Source organism: Schistocerca gregaria, chromosome 1, assembly GCF_023897955.1.
Source record: "Schistocerca gregaria isolate iqSchGreg1 chromosome 1, iqSchGreg1.2, whole genome shotgun sequence".
NCBI classification, from domain to species: domain Eukaryota; kingdom Metazoa; phylum Arthropoda; class Insecta; order Orthoptera; family Acrididae; genus Schistocerca; species Schistocerca gregaria.
Window position 1 is genome coordinate 602,617,544 of NC_064920.1, and position 14,132 is coordinate 602,631,675.

Consider the following 14,132-nt stretch of genomic DNA (forward strand, 5'->3'; position numbering starts at 1 on the left):
AGATTCATCACTTTTACATAAGACCACAATTAGCATTAAATTTTTCTTTCACACCTTTTCCTTCATACTCTTTCCATTTACATATTGCCTTTTATTTTTACAGTTAACATTATCTTTTATCTGTTCGCATCTTGGGGATTCCACCTTGTGGGTGTGAGCCCTTGACATTATGGACAGGTTAGGTTACTGTGTCTCTCTCCTTGCTTTAGGTGAGTCTATGAAACTCATAGTGGTTAATTCGTCTTTTGCATCCGGTTCAGTTCCGGATGCACGTGTTTTGGTGTCCTACTATTAACAGTGTTCGTTATGCAAATTTTGCACAACACCTTGCACTCAGCGTGCTCAGCTGTTGCCCACACTTACGATAGCACTTACAGTATATACATAAACAACAACTAATAATAATTATAAATAGTAACTTCCTGGCAGATTAAAACTGTGTGCCCGACCGAGATTCGAACTCGGGACCTTTGCGTTTCGTAGGCAAGTGCTCTACCAACTGAGCTACCGAAGCACGACTCACGCTCTCTATTCATAGCTTTACATCTGCCAGTTTCTGCCAGTTTCATATCAGCGCACACTCTGCTGCAGAGTGAAAAATCTCATTCTGGAAACATCCCCCAGGCTGTGGCTAGCCATGTCTCCGCAATATCCTTTCTTTCAGGAGTGCTAGTTCTGCAAGGTTTGCAGGAGAGCTTCTGTAAAGTTTGGAAGGTAGGAGTCGAGGAACTAGCTGAAATAAAGCTGTGAGTACCGGACGTGAGTTGTGCTTCGGTAGCTCAGTTGATAGAATATTTGCCCGCGAAAGGCAAAGGTCCCGAGTTCGAGTCTCGGTGGGGCACACAGTTTTGATCTGCAAGGAAGTTTCATATCAGCACACACTTCGCTGCAGAGTGAAAAATCTCATTCTGATTATAAATAGTGTTACAGAGCCTGTATACCCACACAGGGAATACGTACTCATTGACCATCCTCAACAGGTGGTTCGCTGTTGATACTCGATTTCATCCTGCAGCTCCTCTATCTTATGTCCGGCTTCTTTTAACTCGTCCGAGTGACGTACCATATGCTCTAATCGCAACATTACTGATAAGTCTGATACTTTCCGCTTCTCATCGTGTACGATACCACAATCAACATACTTGAAGGTGGGACTATATCCCTTTCACCAGTGTTAGTACGAATTATTCTTTCGGACTGTAGCATTATCTATGCACCATAGTCCTTACATTCACTCTTAAAACTTAACTTTCCAGTTCCTTTGATTATAAGATCTGAGAGTGGCGTTACATAGGATCGTCAACCCTTCTTCTTTTGGGACTACTAATAGCCATTCGTTTCCCCGTATCTGCGTCCAGATACTTTAGCTCAATGTGATATATTTTGGATTACAATCTTTCGGTATCTTTGTAACGGGTTGAAGCAGCCTGGCTTCACACCTTTCCTGGTCTTGCGTTAACATTAATACAAAGTTCTGCTTACATATCTGGTGCTTTTCGGCTATTGTCTTACGTTTTAGTTGTTCTTCTACCATTTGTGCATACTGTCTTTCTGCTTTGTCGATCATGAGAAACTCTTTCTCCGGGGCGATATGAGTAAATAACCTCTTACTATTATCATATACTGCAGGTAAAGACCATATTTTATATAGAGGGAACTCATTGCTATCCACTAGTGGAACATTTGAGACATAACTTAAACTATTGCCGGCTGAGAATACATCTAGGTCTATTACGCGTAACAGCTGAAACGCATGGTTTTCAGTGAGTGTGATCGGAAACTTTTTGTCTCTGAATTCAGTTTTAATTAGCCCTAAACATTTTACTCCTAGAATGGAATTTATCAAGTGTGGTTCCAACAAACCTTTCTGGGCGTTCACAATTGCCGATATAAACAGATCGTATTCCCTTTCTAATTCATTGAACCTGGTTGTCAACTTCACCAATTGTTCCGTAATTGTTACCAAAATCAACGCTAACTGTATTTTCTTATCCGTGTTATTCTCTAACTCTTCTATATGTTTGTTCATTTGACGTATTCCATCCTCGATAGTCTCTTCGTTTATAGTTATTGCCTTTACGGTTTGATTACACCTCATAATTGATGTCCTTATTATGGTAACTTGTACTTTGGATAGCCTTAACAATTCGCTCTGTTGTTCCTGTTGAACATCTATCTTGGGTTTCAAAAATGATGCTGGTTTCTTTGACCTCCCTCTTGTTACACTTTCGTCAAATGAGAGTACTTGATCGTGCTTTCTAAACACTTTTGGCTTTCGTGTCTTATCGTATTGATCTTTGCTTTGTTCTTTTCGTCGCTGCCTGTTAACCCTGGCCTCTTCATACAATGCCTGCATCCTTTGCCGCACTTCTGTTGCATAGTCATTGTACAACAATTTCGACGCTGCAGTCATGGACTGTGAGGCTGGTCCCGGTGGAGGTTCGAGTCCTCCATCGGGGATGGGTGTGTGTGTTTGTCCTTAGGATAATTTAGGTTAAGTAGTGTGTGAGCTTAGGGACTGATGACCTTAGGAGTAGGTCCCATAAGATTTCACACACATTTCAACATTTACCACTTTCTAGTTTTTTCTGCAGTATTCCCGGAATGTTGCATTTTCTTCCGAAAAATAATCCGAACGGTGAGTATCCCGTTGTACTATGTAGTGTTGTGTTGAATACGAAGGTCGCAAATAGTAGCCAAGTATACCAATCTGTGTGAATCTTAGCTATGAAATTTCATAGCATTTCTGTTAGCATACGTTGTGTACGTTCTAGAGCCCCATTCGTTCGAGGGTGGTAGCATGTTGTTTGTAATCTCTGAGTCTTTAACAGTTGGCATAACCTTTTCACTGCCTCACCTAAAATGTTACTTCCTATGTCGCTTATTAAGGATGTTGGTATACCGAATATCAAAATTAAACTTTCCACTAATTTGTGTGCCACTGTATATGCGTCTTGTCGTTCTATTGGTTCTGCTAAGACAGACTTCATTTGGGAATCTTGAAATGTCAGAATGTATCGGTTTCTTGAATTTGATTGTGTAATCGGCCCTACTATGCAATGGCAAAATTATCGAAATTAAACTCTGGTGACGGAGTTATTGCCCACGGCTGTTTAGTCTTTGCTTGTGTAATTTTCTTTTCTTTTTGCACACTTTAGGAAGAACGTATGAATTTTTCAGTATTCGCCTTCATTCCAGGCCAACTGTGGTATTGTTTTACTCGTTCATGTGTTCGACCCATTTCTTAATGTTCCCCTATTGGTAACTCCTGCATTTGTTTTAAGATATCCAATTTTTCTTCTTGGCTTAAAGTGATCTCCGTGATCTCCGTGTCACTCGGTGGCCGTGCAACTTGCACTGTTTCCTCAATGCCTTTGCTGTCCTCTAATGTGTCTCTGGTCGTAATCTGCTCTTCTTGCGGGGTTTCGTCTTTTATCTCTGTGTTTCCTTCTCCTACACTCCTAATTCGTGATAACGCTCTGCCACCTTATTGTGTTTTCCCTCTTTGTATAATATTTGGTAATCATATTCTTCTAGTTTTAACCGGAACTTCATTAATCTGATTGATGGATCTGATATACTGCCTAGCCATACAAGAGGCTTTGGTCAGTCACGATTTTAAATTGTTTACCAAATACATATGGCCTCAAATAGTTTACAGCCCATACAATCGCGAGTAATTCTCTTTCTATTGTGCTGTAATTCCGTTCTGCTCTACTTAGCGCTCGTTAGATGAAAGCTACTGGTAGATCCTTCCCTGTTTGACCTTGACTTAGATAGGCTCCGACAGCAGTAGTGATTATAAATTCTTTATCAATATCCGGGTACTGTAATATCGGTGGACGAAGCAATTTTCCTTTTAACTGCTGGAATGCCTCCTCTTGGCTGTATCCACACTCGTATGGAATATCCTTCTTTAATAGATCACTTTAATCTTACTAAAAATTTTTATAAAACGTTTGTAATATCCAATGAGTCCCAAAAAAGATTTTAACTGTTTTTTTGTTTTGGGTTCCGGGTAATTCTTTCTGGCTTTTATCTTTGTAGGATCTGGTTGTAGTCCGGAATCTGTTAGGATGTGCTCCAGAAAAGTTACCTCCTTTCCTAGGAATTCACATTTGTTGACTTGTAACTTCAAATTTCCTTGTCTTAGCTGCTCAAATATTTTTCTAGGTGTGCATTATGTTCTTCTAACAATGCACCCTCACTACTATATCATCAAGATAGATGAAAACTCGGTTGCCTTGTACTCCACTGAATACCGTATTCATTAATCTCTTGAATGTTTATGGCGCAGTTTTTTGGTCCCATGGCCATTTTATTGTATTCATAATGGCCTGTGGGCATGCTAAAGGCGGTTTTTTCTCGATCTCCCTCAACTATCGATACTTCATAGTATCCTATCGCTAGATCTAGCGTGGAAAAATACTTTGCTTTTCCCAAGCTGTCTTTTATTTCGGCAATTCTGGGAACGGGATAGACCATATTTAAGGAAATGTCATTCAATTTCCTATGATCTGTTACGATTCGCCATTTCTGCCGACCACTGGCATTTGGCTTCTTGGGCAATACTAGTATTGGAAAATTTCAGGGCCTGGAATGAGGGGAATATTATTCCATCAGCTAATATTTCATTTATTTCTTTTTGTAATGCTTCTTGCTGTACCTGCGGTATTTTATACGGTGTTTGGTTTATTACTATTTCTTTTGCTTCCACTGTTAATGGTATCCTATGTTTTACTACTGTCGTATGACTTAACACATCTCTCGGAAAGTAAAGTAAATGGTTATAAGCAACACATATCCGTTCGAGAGCCTGCTCTTCCCCGCTGTCTAAATGTGTTGTTCGCATATTTTTCCTTAACATGCTGAGCCTTGACTTAGTTACGTTTTTTGTTCTTGTGGATGCTTGTCTAATTCTGCAACTACACGGAGGTGGCATTTCCTCTGGAAACACATCCGGTATCTCGAAGTTTATCTCTTCTTCGCGAGTGTTTACCATACTGGTAATACAAGTTCTCTCGCGGATCGTTACTATGGCTTCGAGGATAATCACGACCTGCCTTACACCCTGTTTCCGAATTATTGATTCCTTACCACTTATTTTTGATACTCGCACTTTTACGATTTTTTCTTCTCTGGCAATGATCGTGATTTTATTTGCTGCTAGCCCCTGCTGGCCTTGTTCCTCGTATTTCTAACGTGACACTGGTTGCCCTTTTCTAGCCGTTAGTACCCATTTCTCTCGGCTAAGGCCTTTTGGCTTTTGATTCCTAAATCTTCAATTCTACATCTACATGACTACTCTGCAATTCACATTTAAGTGCTTGGCAGAGGGTTCATCGAACCACAATCATACTATCTCTCTACTATTCCACTCCCGAACAGCGAGCGGGAAAAACGAACACCTAAACCTTTCTGTTCGAGCTCTGATTTCTCTTATTTTATTTTGATGATCATTCCTACCTATGTCAGTTGGGCTCAACAAAATATTTTCGCATTCGGAAGAGAAAGTTGGTGACTGAAATATCGTAAAAAGGTCTCGCCACGACGAAAAACGTCTATGCTGTAATGACTTCCATCCCAACTCGTGTATCATATCTGCCACACTCTCTCCCCTATAACGTGATAATACAAAACGAGCTGCCCTTTTTTGCACCCTTTCGATGTCCTCCGTCAATCCCACCTGGTAAGGATCCCACACCGCGCAGCAATATTCTAACAGAGGACGAACGAGTGTAGTGTAAGCTGTCTCTTTCGTGGACTTGTTGCATCTTCTAAGTGTCCTGCCAATGAAACGCAACCTTTGGCTCGCCTTCCCGACAATATTATCTATGTGGTACTTCCAACTGAAGTTGTTCGTAATTTTAACACCCAGGTACTTAGTTGAATTGACAGCCTTGAGAATTGTACTATTTATCGAGTAATCGAATTCCAACGGATTTCTTTTTGAACTCATGTGGATCATGTCACACTTTTCGTTATTTAGCGTCAACTGCCACCTGACACACCATACAGCAATCTTTTCTAAATCGCTTTGCAACTGATACTGGTCTTCGGATGACCTTACTAGACGGTAAATTACAGCATCATCTGCGAACAATCTAAGAGAACTGCTCAGATTGTCACCCAGGTCATTTATATAGATCAGGAACAGCAGAGGTCCCAGGACGCTTCCCTGGGGAACACCTGATATCACTTCAGTTTTACTCGATGATTTGCCGTCTATTACTACGAACTGCGACCTTCCTGACAGGAAATCACGAATCCAGTCGCACAACTGAGACGATACCCCATAGCTCCGCAGCTTGATTAGAAGTCGCTTGTGAGGAACGGTGTCAAAAGCTTTCCGGAAATCTAGAAATACGGAATCAACTTGAGATCCCCTGTCGATAGCGGCCATTACTTCGTGCGAATAAAGAGCTAGCTGCGTTGCACAAGAGCGATGTTTTCTGAAGCCATGCTGATTACGTGTCAATAGATCGTTCCCTTCGAGGTGATTCATAATGTTTGAATACAGTATATGCTCCAAAACCCTACTGCAAACCGACGTCAATGATATAGGTCTGTAGTTAAATGGATTACTCCTACTACCCTTCTCGAACACTTGTGCGACCTGCGCAATTTTCCAATCTGTAGGTACAGATCTATCGGTGAGCGAGCGGTTGTATATGAGTGCTAAGTAGGGAGTTATAGTATCAGCGTAATCTGAAAGGAACCTAATAGGTATACAATCTGGACCTGAAGACTTGCTCGTATCAAGCGATTTGAGTTGCTTCGCAACCCCTAAGGTATCTACTTCTAAGAAACTCATGCTAGCAGATGTTCGTGTTTCAAATTCTGGAATATTCCATTCGTCTTCCCTGGTGAAGGAATTTCGGAAAACTGCGTTCAATAACTCCGCTTTAGCGGCACAGTCGTCGATAACAGTATCATCGGCACTGCGCAGCGAAGGTATTGACTGAGTCTTGCCGCTTGTGTACTTTACATACGACCAGAATTTCTTCAGATTTTCTACCAAATTTCGAGACAATGTTTCGTTGTGGAACCTATTAAAGGCATCTCGCATCGAAGTACGTGCCAAATTTCGCGCGTCTGTAAATTTTAGCCCATCTTCGGGATTTCGCGTTCTTCTGAACTTCGCATGCTTTTTCCGTTGCCTCTGCAGCAGCGTTCGGACCTTTTTTGTGTACCACGGGGGATCCGTTCCATCTCTTACCAATTTATGAGGTATGAACATCTCAATTGCTGTTGCTACTATATCTTTGAATTTGAGCCACATCTCGTCTACATTCGCATAGTCAGTTCGGAAGGAATGGAAGTTGCCTTTTAGGAAGGCTTCTAGTGGCACTATATCCGCTTGGTTTCTGCTGACGAACTACCTTCCGTTGTAATTCTTCCATCTGCTTGTTGGCAGATTTTAATTCATTCTCTACGCGATACACTTACGTTTTCAAGTAACCGTCTACCTCTTTTATTCTAGCATTTTCCCGTTTTGTATCTTCCTATTTCTTGCGTTCCGTATCTAATTTTACATTCAACGTGTGACATTCTTTCGTTAGCTGTGAGATTCCATCTCGGTTCCTTGATAAGTTTACGTCGGGCGTCCTCCCTTTACCGTGCCTGTTTGGTCGCCAACGGGGCTGTTCCCGTTTGGCCTTGTGATGTAACTGTGAATAACTTGTCCGCTGGCTGTTTATTATACGAGTTGGCTTCAGTAACCCTGTCTCTTCGGTGGCCTCCTTTAACGCAAGCCATTAACCGCGCGCTTTAAAGCGCCTCAGTGCGTAATCTAGCAGTGCTCGGTATTTCTCTAGGAAATACCTTCCTAGCAAAATCTTCGAATGGCAAATCCATTTGCGTCCCTACCAAATGGAGATTGTGGTAATACTACGTAACTTTTTCCGTCTGTAGTCTTATCCTAATCTCTCATTCGGTTGTGATTTCTTCATGAGTGATAGTTCTTATCGTGACGGCTTTTCTGGTGTATATTCTCTTCTGTTTTAATGCTTCCTCTTTAATTAAAGTTAAGTGAGCACCGCTGTCCACTAATAGCACTATCCTCTTTCTGTTCTGTCGCAGCTAATCATTAGTATGTAGTCATTCTTTCCAATAAAGTCTACTGTACATGCCCTGCTTGTCCCAAAGTAATGGGACTGCTGCATTACGTTCGCGGTTCGTTTCCCGCCTTCCTTTGTTGCCGTATATTTGCCCAACGATGTTCGTTACAATCGTTGGCGTAATGCCCTGTACGATGGCATGTGAATCAAGCCAGCCGGGGTGGCTGGGCGGTTATAGGCGCTACAGTCTGGAACCGCGTGTCCGCTACGATCGCAGGCTCGAATTCTGTCTTGGGCATGGATGTATGTGATGTCCTTAGGTTAGTTAGGTTTAAGTAGTAAGTTCTAGGGGACGGGTGACCTCAGAAGTTAAGCACCATAGTGCTCAGAGCCATTTGAACCATATTTTTGTGAAGCAAGTTAACGGTTTCGGTCTATTGCCGGAGGGGGATGTCTAGACAGGTGACAATTCGAGCACCGTACAGGCGGTGGACATTCTCCGCGTGACCCATTCCCGTGGAATTTGCTAGCATCTATTCGTTCCACTGGTAACATAGCTCTCATTGGTAATGATTGATCATGTTTCGTTTGACTAAATTTACGTACTTGTACACGGCTCTGGCATTCTCCCGCTACGTGTCCCAATTTTTCACAATTGTAATGTCCTTTATTCCTTGTCTGATTCGTATACCCTATATGCCGCTATTTTTCCTTCTCGGATTGAATGGCGCTTCCCTCAGTTGACGCCAAAGATATGACTTCAGACAGTGTTATTTTATCTCCCTGAGCCCATACTAGTGTTTTTATCCCATCGCTAAATAAACCTTATATAAAGACTGCTCTACCCAATTTTCCGATTAAGGCACAACTGCCTGGAGTCTCTGCGCCAGTCATCAATCGTGGCATGGCCTCCCTAAAATGGAATTACATGGAGTCTACCCGGGCTCCCCATTGAGCCACACTCTCATCCTTACAGTGGCGGCTATTAAACGTTTTGCACGCGCAATAGTCTAGCGACCGTTTGTTAGCATAATTTTCGGTGAGGATCTCTTTCACTTCGACCAGATTTCAGTATGGTCCGCTACAATAAGCTTACTATGGGCAGATCCCGTTATTTGTCCTATAATATACTTAAGAAATTGTCTCTTAGAATTAGGTTCTACCAGTTCATAGGCGTTATCACAACCGTCTAAAAATTCGGAGAGTTGTTATCGATCTCCGTCAGACTTTCGCGGTATTAACTTAGATGCTTCACTATTGCTCAAGTAAAATCAATCACTATCCCAGTTATTGGTTGTTTCGGCGGAAGCAGTCATTTCCACTATTTTATTATGCTACGAACTGTGTGCACCTGGGGTCTAGGGGTAGCGTCTTAGATTCCTAATCAAAACGTTTTCGGTTCCGGGTTCGATTCCGGCCACTGGTTAAATTTTGATAAATAATTAGCATTGGCGGCCGAAAGACTTCTGGCATAAGAAGTCAGCCTCATTCTGCCAACGGCCTTGTCAAAGAGGGCGGAGGAGCGGATAGAGGTACAGGGCACTCTCTTGTCCTAGGGGTGGAAAATTGCCCCTAAAGGCGGAAGAATAAGCAATGATCAACGACATGAGGATGCAGAAGGCAATGGAAACCACTACACTAAAGACACGTAACGTGTATCCACAGGACATGTGGCCTGTAGTTGAAGAAGTGTCATGATGATCTCTCCATCGGCAAAAGACTCCGGAATAGTCCCCTATTCGGATCTCCAGGAGCGCACTGCCAAGGGGGAGGTTACCATGAGAAAAAGATTCAACAATCAACGGAAGGATAATGTTCTACGACTAGGGGCGTGGAATGTCAGAAGCTTGAACGTGGTAGGGAAACTAGAAAATCTGAAAAGGGAAATGCAAAGGCTCAATCTAGATATAGTAGGGGTCAGTGCAGTGAAGTGAAGTGGAAGGAAGACAAGGATTTCTGATCAGATGAGTATCGGGTAATATCAACAGCAGCAGAAAATGGTATAACAGGTGTAGGATTCGTTATGAATAGGAAGGTAGGTCAGAGGGTGTGTTACTGTGAACAGTTCAGTGACCGGGTTGTTCTAATCAGAATCGACAGCAGACCAACAACAACAACGATAGTTCAGGTACACATGCCGACGTCGCAAGCTGAAGATGAACAGATAAAGTGTATGAGGATATTGAAAGGGTTATGCAGTATGTAAAGGGGCACGAAAATCTAATAGTCATGGGCGACTGGAGTGCAGTTGTAGGGGAAGGAGTAGAAGAAAAGGTTACAGGACAATATGGGCTTGGGACAAGGTATGAAAGAGGGGAAAGACTAATTGAGTTCTGTAACAAGTTTCAGCTAGTAATAGCGAATACCCTGTTCAAAAATCACAAGAGGAGGAGGTATACTTGGAAAAGGCCAGGAGATACGGGAAGATTTCAATTAGATTACATCATGGTCAGACAGAGATTCCGAAATCAGATACTGGATTGTAAGGCGTACCCAGGAGCAGATATAGACTCAGATCACAATATAGTAGTGATGAAGAGTAGGCCGAAGTTCAAGACATTAGTCATTAAGAATAAATACGCAAAGACGTGGGATATGGAAATTCTAAGGAATGACGAGATACGTTTGAAGTTCTCTAACGTTATAGATACAGTAATAAGGAATAGCGCAGTAGGCAGCACAGTTGAAGAGGAATGGACGTCTCTAAAAAGGGCCATCACAGAAGTTGGGAAGGAAAACATAGGTACAAAGAAGGTAGCTGCGAAGAAAACATGGGTAACAGAAGAAATACTTCAGTTGACTGATGAAAAGAGGAAGTACAAACATGTTCTGGGAAAATCAGGAATACAGAAATACAAGTCGCTGAGGAATGAAATAAATAGGAAGTGCAGGGAAGCTAAGACAAAATGGCTGCAGGAAAAATGAGAAAACATCGAAAAAGATATGCTTGTCGGAAGGACAGACTCAGCATACAGGAAAGTCAAAACAAGCTTTGGTGACATTAAAAGCAACGGTGGTAACATTAAGAGTGCAACGGGAATTAAACTGTTAAATGCAGAGGAGAGAGCAGATAGGTAGAAAGAATACATTGAAAGCCTCTGAGAGGGTGATGATTTGTCTGATGTGATAGAAGAAGACAGGAGTCGATTTAGAAGAGATAGGGGATCCAGTATTAGAATCGGAATTTGAAAGAGCTTTGGAGGAATTACGGTCAAGTAAGGCAGAAGGGATAGATAACATTCCATCAGAATTTCTAAAATCATTAGGGGAAGTGGCAACAAAACGACTATTCACGTTGGTGTGTAGAATATGAGTCTGGCGACATACCATCTGCCTTTCGGAATAGCATCATCCACACAATTCCGAAAACGGCAAGAGCTGACAAGTGCGAGAAATATCGCACAATCAGCTTAACAGCTCATGCATCGAAGCTGCTTACAAGAATAATATACAGAAGAATGGAAAAGAAAATTGAGAATGTGATAGGTGACGATTATTTTGGCTCTAGGAAAAGTAAAGGCACGAGAGGCAATTCTGACGTTACGGCTAATAATGGAAGCAAGGCTAATGAAAAATCAAGACACGTTCATAGGATTGGTCGACCTGGAAAAAGCGTTCGACAATATAAAATGGTGCAAGCTGTTCAAGATTCTGAAAAAAGTAGGGGTAAGCTATAGGGAGAGACGGGTCTTATACAATATGTACAACAACCAAGAAGGAATAATAAGAGTGGACGATCAACAACGAAGTGCTCGTATTAACAAGGGTGTAAGACAAGGCTGTAGCCTTTCGCCCCTTCTCGTCAATCTGTACATCGAGCAAGCAATGATACAAATAAAAGAAAGGTTTAGGAGTGGAATTAAAATACAAGGTGAAAGGATATCAATGATACGATTCGCTGATGACATTGCTATCCTGAATGAAAGTAAAGAATTATTAAATGATCTGCTGAACGAAATGAACAGTCTAATGAGTACACAGTATGGTTTGAGAGTAATTCGGAGAAAGACGAAAGTAATGTGAAGTAGTAGAAATGAGAAAAGCGAGAAACTTAACATCAGGATTGATGGTCACGAAGTCAGTGAAGTTAAGGAATTCTGCTACCTAGGCAGTAAAATAAACAATGACGGATGGAGCAAGGAGGACATCAAAAGCAGACTCGCTATGGCAAAAAAGGCATTTCTGGCCAAGAGAAGTCTACTAATATCAAATACCGGCCTTAATTTGAGGAAGAAATTTCTGAGGTTGTACGTTTGGAGTACAGCATTGTATGGTAGTGAAACATGGACTGTAGGAAAACCGGAACAGAAGAGAATCGAAGCATTTGAGATGTGGTGCTATAGACGAATGTTTTAAATTAGGTGGACTGATAAGGTAAGGAATGAGGAGGTTCTATGCAGAATCGGAGAGGAAAGGAATATGTGGAAAACACTGATAAGGATAAGGTACAGGATGATAGGACATCTGCTAAGACATGAGGGAATGACTTCCATGGTATTAGAGGGAGCTGTAGAGGGTAAAATATGTAGAAGAAGACAGAGATTGGAATAGATCCATAAAATAATTGAGGACGTAGGTTGCAAGTGCTACTCTGAGATGAAGAGGTTAGCACAAGAAAGGAATTCGTGGCGGGCCCCGCTCACCCACGTTTGCTGCCGTTTTTACATCGGGAACGGTTGGACTCTGCCCGCGGTTGATGACACTTGTTCCCTCGAGAACACTGGCCTTCTGACGACGGTCGCTGCCGCTGATGCCTCAGGAATGGCGGTCCTCTGCCCACTGTAGCTGCCACTTGTTCCTTGAGAACAGTGGGCCTTTGCCCACGGTTGCTGCCACTTGGTGTCTCTGGAATGGTGAGCCTCTGCCCACAGTTGCTGTCACTTGTTGCCTCTCGAACGGTGGGCCTCTGCCCATGGCTGCTGCTGCTGTTACGTCTCATACCATGGACCTCTGGGCCCACGTCTGTAACTGCTCTCTGTCCCAACCCTCTCACTCTTTGTTACTTCTTTCCTTTACATCTACTTCCTTACCCTGAGTGGCTCTGTTCCTTTAGAGGAGCACCTAGGTAAACCCCAGCGTTGCTGCCGCTTGTTGCCTCAGATACAGTGGGCCTGTGCCCACAGTGCTGCCACTGATGCCTTGGGAACGGTGGGCCTCTACCCACCATTCCTGCCACTTGTTCTTTGTTTCTTTGGGAAGGGTGGGCCTCTGTCCACGGTCGCTGCCGCTGATGCCTCAGGAATGGCGGTCCTCTGCCCACTGTCGCTGCCACTTGTTCGTTGAGGATAGTGGGCCTTAGCCCACGGTTGCTGCCACTAGTCCCTGCAATGGTGGGCCTCTGCCCACAGTCGCTGCAGCATGTTTCCTCAGGAACAGTGGGCCTCTACCCACGGTCGCTGCAGCTGATGCATCGGGAACATTGGGCCACTGCTGCTGATGCCTCGGGAACAGTGGGCCTGTGCCCACAGTAGCTGCCGCTGATGCCTTGGTAACGGTGGGCCTCTACCCACCATTGCTGCCACTTGTTTCTCGGGAACAGTGGGCCTCTTCCCACGGTCGCTGCCACTGATGCATCGGGAACAGTAGGTCTCTGCCCACTGTTGCTGCCGCTAGTACCTTGGGAAGGGTGGGCCTCTGTCCACGGTTGCTCCCACTGATGCCTCAGGAATGGCGGTCATCTGCCCACTGTCGCTGCCGCTTGTTCCTTGAGAACAGTGGCCCTTTGTCCACGGTTGCTGCCCCTGATTGTCCCTGGAACGATGAGCCTCTGCCCACAGTTGCTGTCGCATGTTGCCTCTGGAACGGTTGGCGTCTGCCCATGGCTGCTGCTGCTGTTACATCTCATACTGTGGACCTCTGGGCCCACGTCTTTAACCGCTCTCTGCCCCAACACTCTCACACTTTGTTACTTCTTTCCTTTGTAACTATTTCTGCACCCTTAGTGGCTCTGTTCCTATAGAGGAGCACCTTAATAAACCCCACACCCGGCACAAATTTTCTTCTGCCCCTCTCGTGTCCTGAGAGGGAGTATCTGTACCCCAGTTCATTGCGTACTGATTCTTCGTGACTAAT

At 43.4% G+C, this 14,132-nt stretch overlaps 1 non-coding gene and 1 pseudogene across 1 annotated transcript; both read right to left on the minus strand.

Annotated features, from left to right (window-relative positions):
• Positions 1–440: 440 nt before the first annotated feature.
• On the minus strand, positions 441–515 carry Trnar-acg (transfer RNA arginine (anticodon ACG)). Its single transcript has one exon. It is a non-coding gene; the product is annotated as a tRNA-Arg (tRNA).
• Positions 516–973: 458 nt separating this feature from the next.
• Positions 974–13,849, minus strand: LOC126363735 (uncharacterized; annotated as a pseudogene).
• Positions 13,850–14,132: the final 283 nt, after the last annotated feature.